This window comes from Panulirus ornatus, chromosome 20 (genome assembly GCF_036320965.1).
Source record: "Panulirus ornatus isolate Po-2019 chromosome 20, ASM3632096v1, whole genome shotgun sequence".
In the NCBI taxonomy this organism is placed as follows: domain Eukaryota; kingdom Metazoa; phylum Arthropoda; class Malacostraca; order Decapoda; family Palinuridae; genus Panulirus; species Panulirus ornatus.
Window position 1 is genome coordinate 66,914,470 of NC_092243.1, and position 12,088 is coordinate 66,926,557.

Sequence of the window (12,088 nt, forward strand, 5' to 3'; positions counted from 1 at the left end):
AGAAAGTTGCATGGGTGGGTAGGTGAGGTGTTTGATCGCTGTCGTGGTGGCAGGAGATGTGATGGTGTGTCTCTGTGGTGTGGCCAGCACCTGCCAGTGTGTGTGTGTGTGTGTGTGGTGACCCTACACCAGAGGATTGAACGTGTGTGTGTGTGTGTGTGTGTTCCTCTCTCACTCCTTCGTGCCTAATATATCCTCGTCTTAAGTGTTATTATGCAACGCAGGCACCATCCAATGCCATCCAAGTGCACAAAACTTTCCCCTCTTTTTTTTATTTTTAACCTGAATGGTGATAATCTGGTTCGTTCAGGCTCCCCTTTTCCCCTTTGCTTGTCTGCCCACGTCGAGTGTTGGGTACAGTGTAGTCGTAGTAGTTTTAGGGTCCGTGAGGCGAAGATCCTTCGGTATTCCGCCCCCCTCCCCCTACAGAAGGTAGGAGCCCTCCGGGGGGTGTGTGCGGCTCTTGTGAAAGCAGTCTTGCCGCAAGACAGGATCTCCCATGTTTGAAATCGAAAGATACGACTCGTCCATATTTCTCTCCTAGTAGGGCGTCAAGGCTGCTCGTTTTTCTTTTCTTTCTTTCACTTTAAAAGGACGGTGTGTGTGTGTGTGTGTGTGTGTGTGTGTGTGTGTGTGTGTGTGTGTGTGTGTGTGTGTGTTCCCCTTTTGAAGGCAGGACCTCCGTGTGTGTGTGTTCCCTTGAATGTGTGCAGTAGTGCCCCGAGCATTGTCTTCCTCAGGAAGGGACCGCCTGGGCACCTCCTCCGTGAAGGCCAGGAGTTCCCAGTCTTCTTCCTCAAGGCGGTAACTCTAGCCACCGCCACCAACACCACCCTCCCTCCCAAAACCCTCTAGGAAAGGACGCTTGACTCCCTCCCTCCCTCTGCTTGCCTTCCCCAGGTGCTCTCGAGTGTCTGCCTTAAGTAGTGGCCCTCCTCCTCCTCCTCCTCCTCCTCCCACGCCTCCATAAATACCAGCTCCTTCACTGCCCTTGAGCTCCCTGCCTCACACACACACACACACACACACACACACACACACACACACACACTTCGAAGGCCGTAGTGTTCGGTTGGACCGCCGGAAGCCTCAGCCAGGATGGGAGACCGTGGGAGGGGAGTGGCTGGGTCGTCAGGTCGGTGCCTGGGTGGTGATGAATGGGATGACCTCGGTGCAGGTCGTCGCCGCCACGTATTGCGTCATCCCCCTGTGCCCTCCTGTGGGCCAGGTACGACCCCAGGTACGACGAGCGATATGACCCCTGGTTACGACGGCCTGGCCTTTGACCCGACCTTTAAGGGTGTCGTGATCATGCCTCAAGGGCCGTGCTCCGGCGTCGCACCGTCTTGTGTGAAGGGTTAGAGGTACTACAGGACCCTTCTATCCCTCATATATATATATATATATATATATATATATATATATATATATATATATATATATATGTATATATATATATATATATATATATATATATATATATATATATATATATATATATATATATATATATATATATATATATTTGTCCCAGGAACCGTATTTATAACGTTCCTGGACAAGGGTGTGTCGCTTGTCAGCTCGAGGTGTGGCCGCCTGAAGGAGGCCTAGCTCGGTAGTGTACAGTCACTTTGGGGCGAGGCTGTAGTAATCGGGAGCGCGGCACAAAGTCTCGTTGATGTACTTCACACTTCACGGAAGTTTACACATTTCCCTGGTGCTGCTGCTAAGTGGCGCAGCCTTGGGCTGCAGCAGGGCCCTTGAGAGAGGTCCCGGGTCACACCAGGACTACTCTCATAGGAAATCGGTCCTGGGGTGATGATAGGTGGCTTCAGGCCCAATCATTCCACCGCCACACTGGCCTAGCTTGGTTCAACCAACCACACCCACCCTCCTCCTCCCCTTCCTCTCGCACACAGTACCAGTGGCAGTAGACAATCGAGAGGACATTCGACACTGGCTCCTCCCAACACATCCTCACCCAAAAGATACCTTGACACCACCTTCCACAAAACACTGAAGAAAAGATGGTTCGGTTACTCTCATAGCCGGACGCCATGCCAAGAGTCACTCACAATAGGTTTCCACTCTAAAAGTACTCTATATCTGTTATGTAATGTTCGTACCACTCCCCCTTCCTCAGTGTTCAAGCACGACCTCCCGTTACCTCGAGAAAACCTAAACCTGAGGAGAAGTTCATGTGCAGGCGACCTTGAGAATCACATCGGAATGCCCTTGACACCACCACAGTGGCCGTAGCAGCAGCAGCAGCAGACACACAACACAGCATCACACATTTGGAAGAGTGGATCGCCCAGAACACAAGTGTCTTCATCAATCGCCATGTTAACCATAGACGGATTACGAATCCATCGCACGCCCTCCATTCATCGTGTATGTACATGATCTCCCCCAGTCATCTCTCTTCCACAGTTTCTCCTACTGAACAGAACCCCAACCTTATACGACACACGGTATTCACTCCCCACGCCGAAAACAAGACAAGACAGGCACACAAACTGGATGCCCCTCAGAACACGTAACTGGTACGAAATTTTCGACCAGAAAAAGGAATCTGTTGACATCCTATACGAACAGATCATCCGCTTCGCTCTTAGATCACGCCTCACCTGCCCGCTCTACTCCACCCTTTTGATGTCGGATATCGCAAAGCTGCAAACTACACCAGTTAGTGCACTCAGAACAATCGCAGGCTGCTTAGCAACAACAATCACTCAGCATCCAGACAATGGAAAAAAAACAAAAAATACAGCTCCTCCCGATTGTCCCTCTTCATCATGCTCTGCACCCGTATGCAACAGCACTAAACCCTAGACACCTCCCTCCCAAACCACTCCATACCTGACCACCAAACCTCCCCACCCCACGAGTGAAAATATGAAGCTTTAACTTGCCCCCTCCTCCCTCCTGCCTTCTGCTTCACACTCAAGTAACGTAACTTACCACCCTCCCTCCCTCCTCCTGCCTCACACTCAAGTAACCTCTACTCGCATATTATCCCCTCCACCCCTCCAACCCCACCCTCAACAAATATAACACTGACAAAAGACATACAAATAACCCGTCAACTAATAAACAACCGCCCTCCCATCTCGATCTTAAAAGACTTCCACCCTCCTTCCCCCTCCTCCAGACATACACCCATCTGAAATCATACACCCCAGACAAACACGAGTCACACCTTCTGCGCTCAGGGGGCGCATCCACCTGTCTCGCTTACAGTGTTGTAAACCGCGTCGTCACATCCCAGTACCCCTCATGCTCACGGGGCATCTGCCACAACGATGACACCGAACACCTTCTTTGCATTTGCATTTGCGTACGCGCAGCGGCACACACTTCAATGGCCTGTGGTCCCGACCAGTGGACGTGGCCGGCTTCCTGAGCACTGCAGGAGCGTCCTAAAGATAGACCCCATGGGGCAAGAAGTGTACACACACACACACACACACACACACACACACGTGTGTGTGTCCCCCCATGGTGTCGTGGTTAGCGTTACTGAAACGGGTCCGGCCCAGTATGGGTTCAAATCCTGGGGCGTGGCAGTCGGGCTCCCACACTCAGCCCTAAGTCATCGTCCCCATGGAGGCTGGTCGATAAATGGGTACGTGGCTTGGCCTGGGTGGGATGTATGTGTGTCTACACACACACACACACACACACACACACACACACACACACAAGTAGACGTGATAACACACACCCAGGCACATCAGGCAATGTGAGCGAACCCTGGGACACACTGGGGTATGGGTGTCGATCGCTCAGCCGTTTCTTTTTTTTTTCCCCACATCTTCCGTTATGAGCGAACTGGAGGAGGAGGAGACAGGTGCCTCGCATGGTCAATGGAACTGGCTCGTTTTCTATGGCGTTTTGTCCGGTGTTACGCGAGTGAGAGGGGGGGGGGGGGTGATGCCCAGTGTTACTAAGTGCGAGGAAAGATTCCACTGTTACTAGTGGAAGATGAATCTCCACTGTTACTAGTGGAAGATGAATCTCCACTGTTACTAGTGGAAGTTGAATCTCCACTGTTACTAGTGGAAGTTGAATCTCCACTGTTACTAGTGGTAGATGAATCTCCACTGTTACTAGTGGAAGATGAATCTCCACTGTTACTAGTGGAAGATGAATCTCCACTGTTACTAGTGGAAGATGAATCTCCACTGTTACTAGTGGAAGATGAATCTCCACTGTTACTAGTGGAAGATGAATCTCCACTGTTACTAGTGGAAGATGAATCTCCACTGTTACTAGTGGAAGATGAATCTCCACTGTTACTAGTGGAAGATGAATCTCCACTGTTACTAGTGGAAGATGAATCTCCACTGTTACTAGTGGAAGATGAATCTCCACTGTTACTAGTGGAAGATGAATCTCCACTGTTACTAGTGGAAGATGAATCTCCACTGTTACTAGGGGAAGATGAATCTCCACTATTACTAGGGGAAGATGAATCTCCACTGTTACTAGTGGAAGATGAATCTCCACTGTTACTAGTGGAAGATGAATCTCCACTGTTACTAGGGGAAGATGAATCTCCACTGTTACTAGGGGAAGATGAATCTCCACTGTTACTAGTGGAAGATGAATCTCAGTTGTTACAAGGGAAAGGGTAAGGTCTCGGGTGTTGCAAGGGGGAATGTAAGGCTTTGTGTTCCTAAGTAGGGGAAGATAATGCCTGAAATTGCTAGTGTGAAGATAAAGCCTACATTACTAGGTGGATGATAAAGCCTAGCATTACTAGGAGGAAGGTAAAGCATAGCATTACTAGGAAGATAAAGCCTAGCATTACTAGGTGGATGATAAAGCCTAGCATTACTAGGTGGATGATAAAGCCTAGCATTACTAGGTGGATGATAAAGCCTAGCATTACTAGGAGGATAAAACATAGCATTACTAGGAGGATAAAGCATAGCATTATTAGGAGGAAGATAAATCATAGCATTACTAGGAGGAAGATAAAGCTTAGCATTGCTAGGTGGAAGAGAAAGCCTAGCATTACTAGGAGGAAGAGGAAGCCTAGCATTACTAGGTGGATGATAAAGCCTAGCATTACTAGGTGGATGATAAAGCCTAGCATTACTAGGAGGGTAAAACATAGCATTACTAGGAGGATAAAGCATAGCATTATTAGGAGGAAGATAAATCATAGCATTACTAGGAGGAAGATAAAGCTTAGCATTGCTAGGTGGAAGAGAAAGCCTAGCATTACTAGGAGGAAGAGGAAGCCTGGCATTACTAGGAGGAAGATAGAGCCTATCTTTACTAGTAGGAGGATAAAGCCTAGCATTACTAGGTGGAAGATAAAGCTTAGCATTGCTAGGTGGAAGATTAAGCTTGATGTTGCTAGTGGGAAGATAGTGCATAGTGTTGCTAGGTTAGTAGATAAAGCCAAGTCTTAAAAGAGGGAGGTAAAGCCTAGTGTTGCCTGGGAGATAAAGCCCAGGTATTACCTGGTGGAAGGTAATACCCAGTGAAGGTAAAGCCCAGTGTTACAGGGGGTGAAGGTAGAGGCCAGTGTTACAGGGGATGAAGGTAAAGCCCAGGGTTAGAGGGGATGAAGGTAAAGCCCAGTGTTAGTAGGGATGAAGGTAAAGCCCAGTGTTAGAGGGGGTGAAGGTAAAGTCCAGTGTTAGCGGGGATGAAGGTAAAGCCCAGTGTTACAGAGGGTGAAGGTAGAGCCCAGTGTTAGAGGGGGTGAAAGTAAAGCCCAGTGTTAGTAGGTTGAAGGTAAAGCCCAGTGTTAGGAGGTTGAAGGTAAAGCCCAGTGTTACAGAGGGTGAAGATAAAGCCCAGTGTTACAGGGGGTGAAGGTAAAGCCCAGTGTTACAGGGGGTGAAGGTAAAGCCCAGTGTTACAGAGGGTGAGGGTAAAGCCCAGTGTTAGGAGGTTGAAGGTAAAGCCCAGTGTTACAGAGGGTGAAGATAAAGCCCAGTTTTACAGGGGGTGAAGGTAAAGCCCAGTGTTGCAAGTGGATGAGGTAAAGCCCTGTGTTGCAAGGGGGTAAGGTAAAGCCTTGTGTTGTAAGGGGAGAAGGTAAAGCTATGTGTTGTAAGGGAGGAAGGTAAAGCCCTGTGTTGTGAGGGAGGAAGGTAAAGCCCTGTTTTGTAAAGGAGGAAGGTAAAGCCCTGTGTTGTAAGGGAGGAAGGTAAAGTCCTGTGTTGTAGGGGAGGAAGGTAAAGTCCTGTGTTGTAAGGGAGGAAGGTAAAGCCCAGTGTTACATGTGGATAAGGTAAAGACCTGTGTTGCAACGGGGTAAGGTAAAGCCCTGTGTTGTGAGGGAGGAAGGTAAAGCCCAGTGTTACATGTGGATAAGGTAAAGACCTGTGTTGCAACGGGGGAAGGTAAAGCCCTGTGTTGTGAGGGAGGAAGGTAAAGCCCTGTGTTGTGAGGGAGGAAGGTAAAGCCCTGTGTTGCAAGGTGGGAAGGTAAAGTCCTGTGTTGTGAGGGAGGAAGGTAAAGCCCGGTGTTGCAAGGTGGGAAGGTATAGCCCTGTGTTGAGGGAGGAAGGTAAAGCCCTGCGTTGTAAGGGAGGAAGGTAAAGCCCTATGTTGTAAGGGAGGAAGGTAAAGCCCTATGTTGTAAGGGAGGAAGGTAAAGCCCTGTGTTGTGAGGGAGGAAGGTAAAGCCCTGTGTTGTGAGGGAGGAAGGTATAGCCCTGTGTTGAGGGAGGAAGGTAAAGCCCTGTGTTGTAAGGGAGGAAGGTAAAGCCCTATGTTGTAAGGGAGGAAGGTAAAGACCTATGTTGTAAGGGAGGAAGGTAAAGCACTGTGTTGTGAGGGAGGAAGGTAAAGCCCTGTGTTGTGAGGGAGGAAGGTAAAGCCCTGTGTTGTAAGGGAGGAAGGTAAAGCCCTGCGTTGTAAGGGAGGAAGGTAAAGCCCTGTGTTGTGAGGGAGGAAGGTAAAGCCCTATGTTGTGAGGGAGGAAGGTAAAGCCCTGTGTTGTGAGGGAGGAAGGTAAAGCCCTATGTTGTAAGGGAGGAAGGTAAAGCCCTATGTTGTAAGGGAGGAAGGTAAAGCCCTATGTTGTAAAGGGGGGAGGGGGAAGTAAAGCTCCGTGTTATAAGGGTTGGAAAGGTAAAGGCCTGTGTTATAAGGGGGAAAAGTTAGATCCCAATTCCTTTGTTAGAAGAGGAAAGGTGAGGGAGGGAGGGAGGAAAACCCATGGATACATTGGTGGGGGTTGGGAAGGAAGCCTTATATATATATATATATATATATATATATATATATATATATATATATATATATATATATATATATATATATATAAGGTCATCATTTGGACAAAGGGGGATACGTCAGGTCTCATATCCCGTCTGGTGATTACTTGAGATTAGGTGTAGATAGATGAATCATTGGTAGATAATATGGCACTTGCAACACACACACACACACACGGTGGGAGCGGCTAGGTGGCGACCCCGGGCAAGGACGCTGCTGGAGCAGCTAGGAAGCTGAGTGAAAGGTCATATTTGACAAGGCAAGGGGAAGGGAGTCAAAAGTCGCTCGGGCTTACGACCTTCTAAGTAGTCGTGGTCTTCATTTTGTGTGTGTGTGTGTGTGTGTGTGTGTGTGTGTGGAGTAATTACCAATGGGGTATGTACGGGAGTTCTGTGAACGCTCGTGGGGACCCGTATGTCGTCTGCGTAGCCATGGAATGGCGTTGCTACGTACGTAATACGGAGAGGAGAGGAGTGGGGTGGGTGGTAGAGCGAGTGAGAAGGACACACGGTTGGGTCACGGCGAGGCATATGGCTGGCTGTGGATATCCACCACCCAGCTCAGAACACAGGGTGGGTGGGTGGTTGGCATGGTCTCTTGTTGACGTCCACTTCCTGCAGTGCTTTGTTGCTACTTGCCTACCCCACCACAGCTGTCTCTACCCCCCCATCCCACACACACACACACACACACACACACACACACACACACTACAGCTGCCTGACTTCAACACACCTGCCTACTCGCACCGCAGGTGCCTGCCTACACCACAGCCACCTTGTGCCACAGTCATCTGCTCACCTCACTGCTCCTTGTCTCACGCCACAGCTGCCTGTGTACGCTGTAGCTGCCTTTCTTGTACCACACCCACCTTATCACCTCGTAGCTACTTGCCCATACCACAGCTACTTCCCCACACGATAGCTACGTGCCCACACAGCTGTCATATACCCACACCACAGCTACCTGCGCACACTATATCTACTAGCGTACACTACACCTACCAACCCAGTCCACAGCTATCAGCCCACACTGCAGTTACCTTGCAACACTACAGCTATCAGCCCGCAACATATTACCTTGCTACACCACAGCTTCCCGGTCACACCTAAGCCACCAGCCCACACCAGAGCTACCTGGCCACGCCATAGCTCCCAGTCCACTCCTAAGCTACTTTTACTACACCACAGCTAACTGCTTTAACCACAGCTACCCACCCATGCGAAAGTTAGTTGCCCCACAGCACAGCTACCAGCCCATATCATAAGGGAGTTGCCCTCACCAGAACGACCAGGCCCCCACCACAACTATCTACCCACACCACATCTACCTGGTAGCCAGCACTACAGCTACTTGCCCAAACCACGAGTACCTGCCTCTACCACAGCTCCCAGCCCACACCAGAGCCAGGTGGCCCAGACCCCAGAGCCGCCACCAGCAGGGGTGCAGCAGACATCAGCCACCACCACCACCACAAACTCCACATTTCACCTGTCACGTAACAACAGACACAGTAGCTGCTGCTTGGTGCCGGCCGCTCTCCTACTTCCCTGGTTGTGTCACCTGTGTGTTTGTGTGTGTGTGTGTGGTAGGGAGGGAGGGAGGGAGTGAGTGGGTCGCTGGTGGGTGGTACCACCTTCACCTGCAGCAGCAGACCAGGTCTGGTCTTGTGGCCACCGTCTGGTCTGGTCTGGTCTGGTCTCGTGTGATGGGGTGGGCAGGCTGGCCTGGCTGGCTGGCTGGGCGGGCGTGAGTTCGTGTGGTGGACGTGGCAGGTGTGTATGGGATCGATGCGTGCGTGGTGTTGCGTGCGTGTGTGCGTGGAGCGGGCGTGGCGGGGCAGTGCGGCTGCGCGGGGGTAGATGCGCGCCACGCCACGCGCCTCACTCAGTCGCTTTCTGGACTTGGTGGTGAGTGGGTGGTGTGCCGCCGCCGCAGTATCAAGTTGGGGCCGGAGCCGCACACCAGTGTGTAGTACAGTGTCCGGGGCCGCTCGCTCCCTCGCTCCACCCTCAACGTCTTTTGTACCCGACCGCCGCCACCCTCCTCCTGACGCCTCGCTGGCTCGCCCATCCACCAGCAGGAGCGGCCGCACCACCAGCCTACACCTCCTCCCCGCCGCCCTCCACCACCACCGCCATCTTGAGCCACCACACCTACCCCGCCGCCGCCGCTGCCGCTGCTGCTGCTACCGGTGTGTGGTGTGTCGTGCCTTGTCGCTGCCGCAGCTCGACCTGCTCACCTGCAGTGGCAGGTCCGTTGGTGCTGTGTAGCTCGTGGCCCAATATGGTGCTGCAATAGGTGGGTGGTCGGCCCGCCCGCCCGCCAGCCAGCCACAGTGCGCCCGTGGCCTCCCGCCCCCCAGCACGGCTCACGCCCCCGAGTGTGTGTGTGCCGCCCGCGGCCGGCCGCGCCCCGGGAGCCTGGGGGACCAGCATGAGAGCGCCTCCCGTGCTGCTGCCCCTGTGACCTCACTCCACCAGCTGGCACTGCCTTCACTCCCTTGGGTAAGCCTCTGCAACAACCCGGAGCCCTCCACCTTCCTCCCTCCCTTCCACCCTCCCTCCCTGGTACCTAGCCAGCCAGCCCTCCCTCCCTCCCTCCCTGCCGCCGCCGCCGCCGCCGCCTTATGTTGTCTGCTACACCGCCACCCTCCCTCCCGCCCGCCCTGTCTGGCTACCTGTCTCCTCACGGCCCTGGTTCACTCCACACCGCCAGCCATACATGTCTGCCTCCATCCACAGTGACTTGGAGGACAGTCTGACACTCTCTCTCTCTCTCTCTCTCTCTCTCTCTCTCTCTCTCTCTCTCTCTCTCTCTCTCTCTCTCTCCTGGGTGACTTTGACCCCCCCTCCCCCATGGGCATGGCTGTGTGACCCCCCTACGAGGGCCTGGCCTTTGACTGACCATACCACTTATGGATCAGGTCAGAGGTCCGGCCATCATGATATCTGAGGGTCGTGGCCTTGTGTTTAAAGGGGTCAACTCATCCCAGCAGAGGGGTGGGTAGGTAGGTAGTCAGTCCAGAGGCCCAGCTCTCGTACGAAGGGAATGTCACCGTCGTAGTCTGGGGGATTTTGGTTGCCCCGAAGAGGTCAGCCAGGGTTCGTGGTTGTGACTCATGCTTATGGTTGGCTGTCTGGTTGCCAATTTTTTTTTTCTCCTGATGGACTAGTTGTGTGGCTGGCTGTCTGGTTTGGTTGAATGTGGCCGTGAGTTTGGTTGGTTTCGTAGCTGTTGAGATGAGGCTCCGAGCCTGGTTGGTTTTATGGCTGTCTGGATGTGGTTGCAAGTCTGGTTGGTTTACTGGCTGTCGAGACGTGGCTATCAGTCTGGTTGGTTTACTGGCATCAAGATGAAGCTGAGAGTCTGGTTGATTTACTGGTTGTGAGTTTGGTTGGTTTACTAGCTGTTTAGATGAAACTGCGAGTCTGGTTGGTTTACTAGCTGTTTAGATGAAACTGCGAGTCTGGTTGGTTTACTGGCTGTTTAGATGTGGTTTTGAGTCTGGTTGGTTTATTGGCTGTCTGGTTGTGGCTGCGAGTCTGGTTAGTTTACTGGCATCAAGATGAGTCTGGTTGGTTTATTGGCTGTCTGGTTGTGGCCTTGAGTCTGGTTGGTTTACTGGCTGTCTGGTTGAGGCTGGGAGTCTGGTTGGTTTACTGGCTGTCTGGTTGAGGCTGGGAGTCTGGTTGGTTTACTGGCTGTCTGGTTGAGGCTGGGAGTCTGGTTGGTTTACTGGCTCTCTAGATGTGACTTTGAGTCTGGTTAGTTTATTGGGTGTCTGGTTGTGGCTGCGAGTCTGGTTAGTTTACTGGCATCAAGATGAGTCTGGTTGGTTTACTGGCTGTCAGGATGTGTATCTGAGTCTGGGTGGTGTACTGGCTGTCTGGATAGTAGGTCTTCGTACCTGGATAGGTGTTTGGTTTATCTGCTTGCTGTTTGTCTCGTCTGGTAGGGTGACGTAAGGTTTGTTGGAAGTCTGGTTGGTTTGGTCGACGGGTTGTCCTAAGGTATGGTTGATGAGCTGACGTTTGGTTTGTCTTGGTGTCTGGTTGGTTGATTAATGTGAAGTGAGATGACTGGCAGGCCTTTTTTTTTTTTTTTAATACGATTGGATGACTGGTTTTCCAGTCTTGATTCTATGGGCACCCGATAGATTGGTTGATTACTTGGATAATGAACTTGATTAGGTGATTAGGTTTATTGGTTAGCTGGTAGGTTTGTTGCTCTTCTTATCAATCGTAGATTAGGTGATTGAGGTTGAATGGGCAGTTCATGGGCTTCGTGGTTTGGTTAGGTTGGTTGGGAGGCTGTCAAGTTTGACTTGTATCTGGTTACGTAGTGGCTTAATGGATTAGCATTTGAGTTTGGGACTTAGATATTGTCTTGAAGATGTATTTCACTTGTAGGTTGGCGAGTTTGAATGCTAGCTCGATCGCTCTTTGAGGGGTGGCTAGAATTGAAGCTAGTTGGCTGACAGGGGGTTGGAGGTAATTGATTTCCTGGTTCGTTTGTTTGGATAGCTAGTTGGCCTGGTAGTTCAAAATGCTAGATGGCTGCTGCCAGGCAAGGTTCAAAGCTGATTGGTTGGCTGCTTGTATAGGTAGATATGACTAGTTGGCTAGGTTTGAGAACTAGATTGTTGGCCAGCCGGCTAGTTTTAAAGTCAGTTGGTGGACTGCTGGCTAGCTCTGTGATGGCTGGCCAGAATGAGCTGGTGGGTTTTATTGGGTAGCTTACTGCCTAGCTAGAAAAAAAAAGGGGGGAGTTGGTTGGCTAGGATGAATGATAGCTAGCTGGCTTGCAAGAGGGTAAGTTGGTTGGCTAGCATGAATGAT

The 12,088-nt window shown here is 51.2% G+C and overlaps 1 protein-coding gene across 5 annotated transcripts in view; it reads left to right on the forward strand.

Annotated features, from left to right (window-relative positions):
- Gbeta13F (guanine nucleotide-binding protein subunit beta-1) overlaps positions 1 to 12,088 on the forward strand; it is a 158,463-nt gene that overhangs the window by 46,591 nt on the left and 99,784 nt on the right. The window contains exon 1 of one of the 5 annotated variants that reach the window (XM_071675109.1): positions 9,120 to 9,754. The exons of the other annotated variants lie outside the window; for them this stretch is intronic. The gene's annotated coding sequence lies outside the window, so the exon portion shown is untranslated. Of the gene's footprint in view, positions 1 to 9,119; positions 9,755 to 12,088 lie in introns of those variants that run through there. 5 annotated transcript variants of the gene reach the window in all.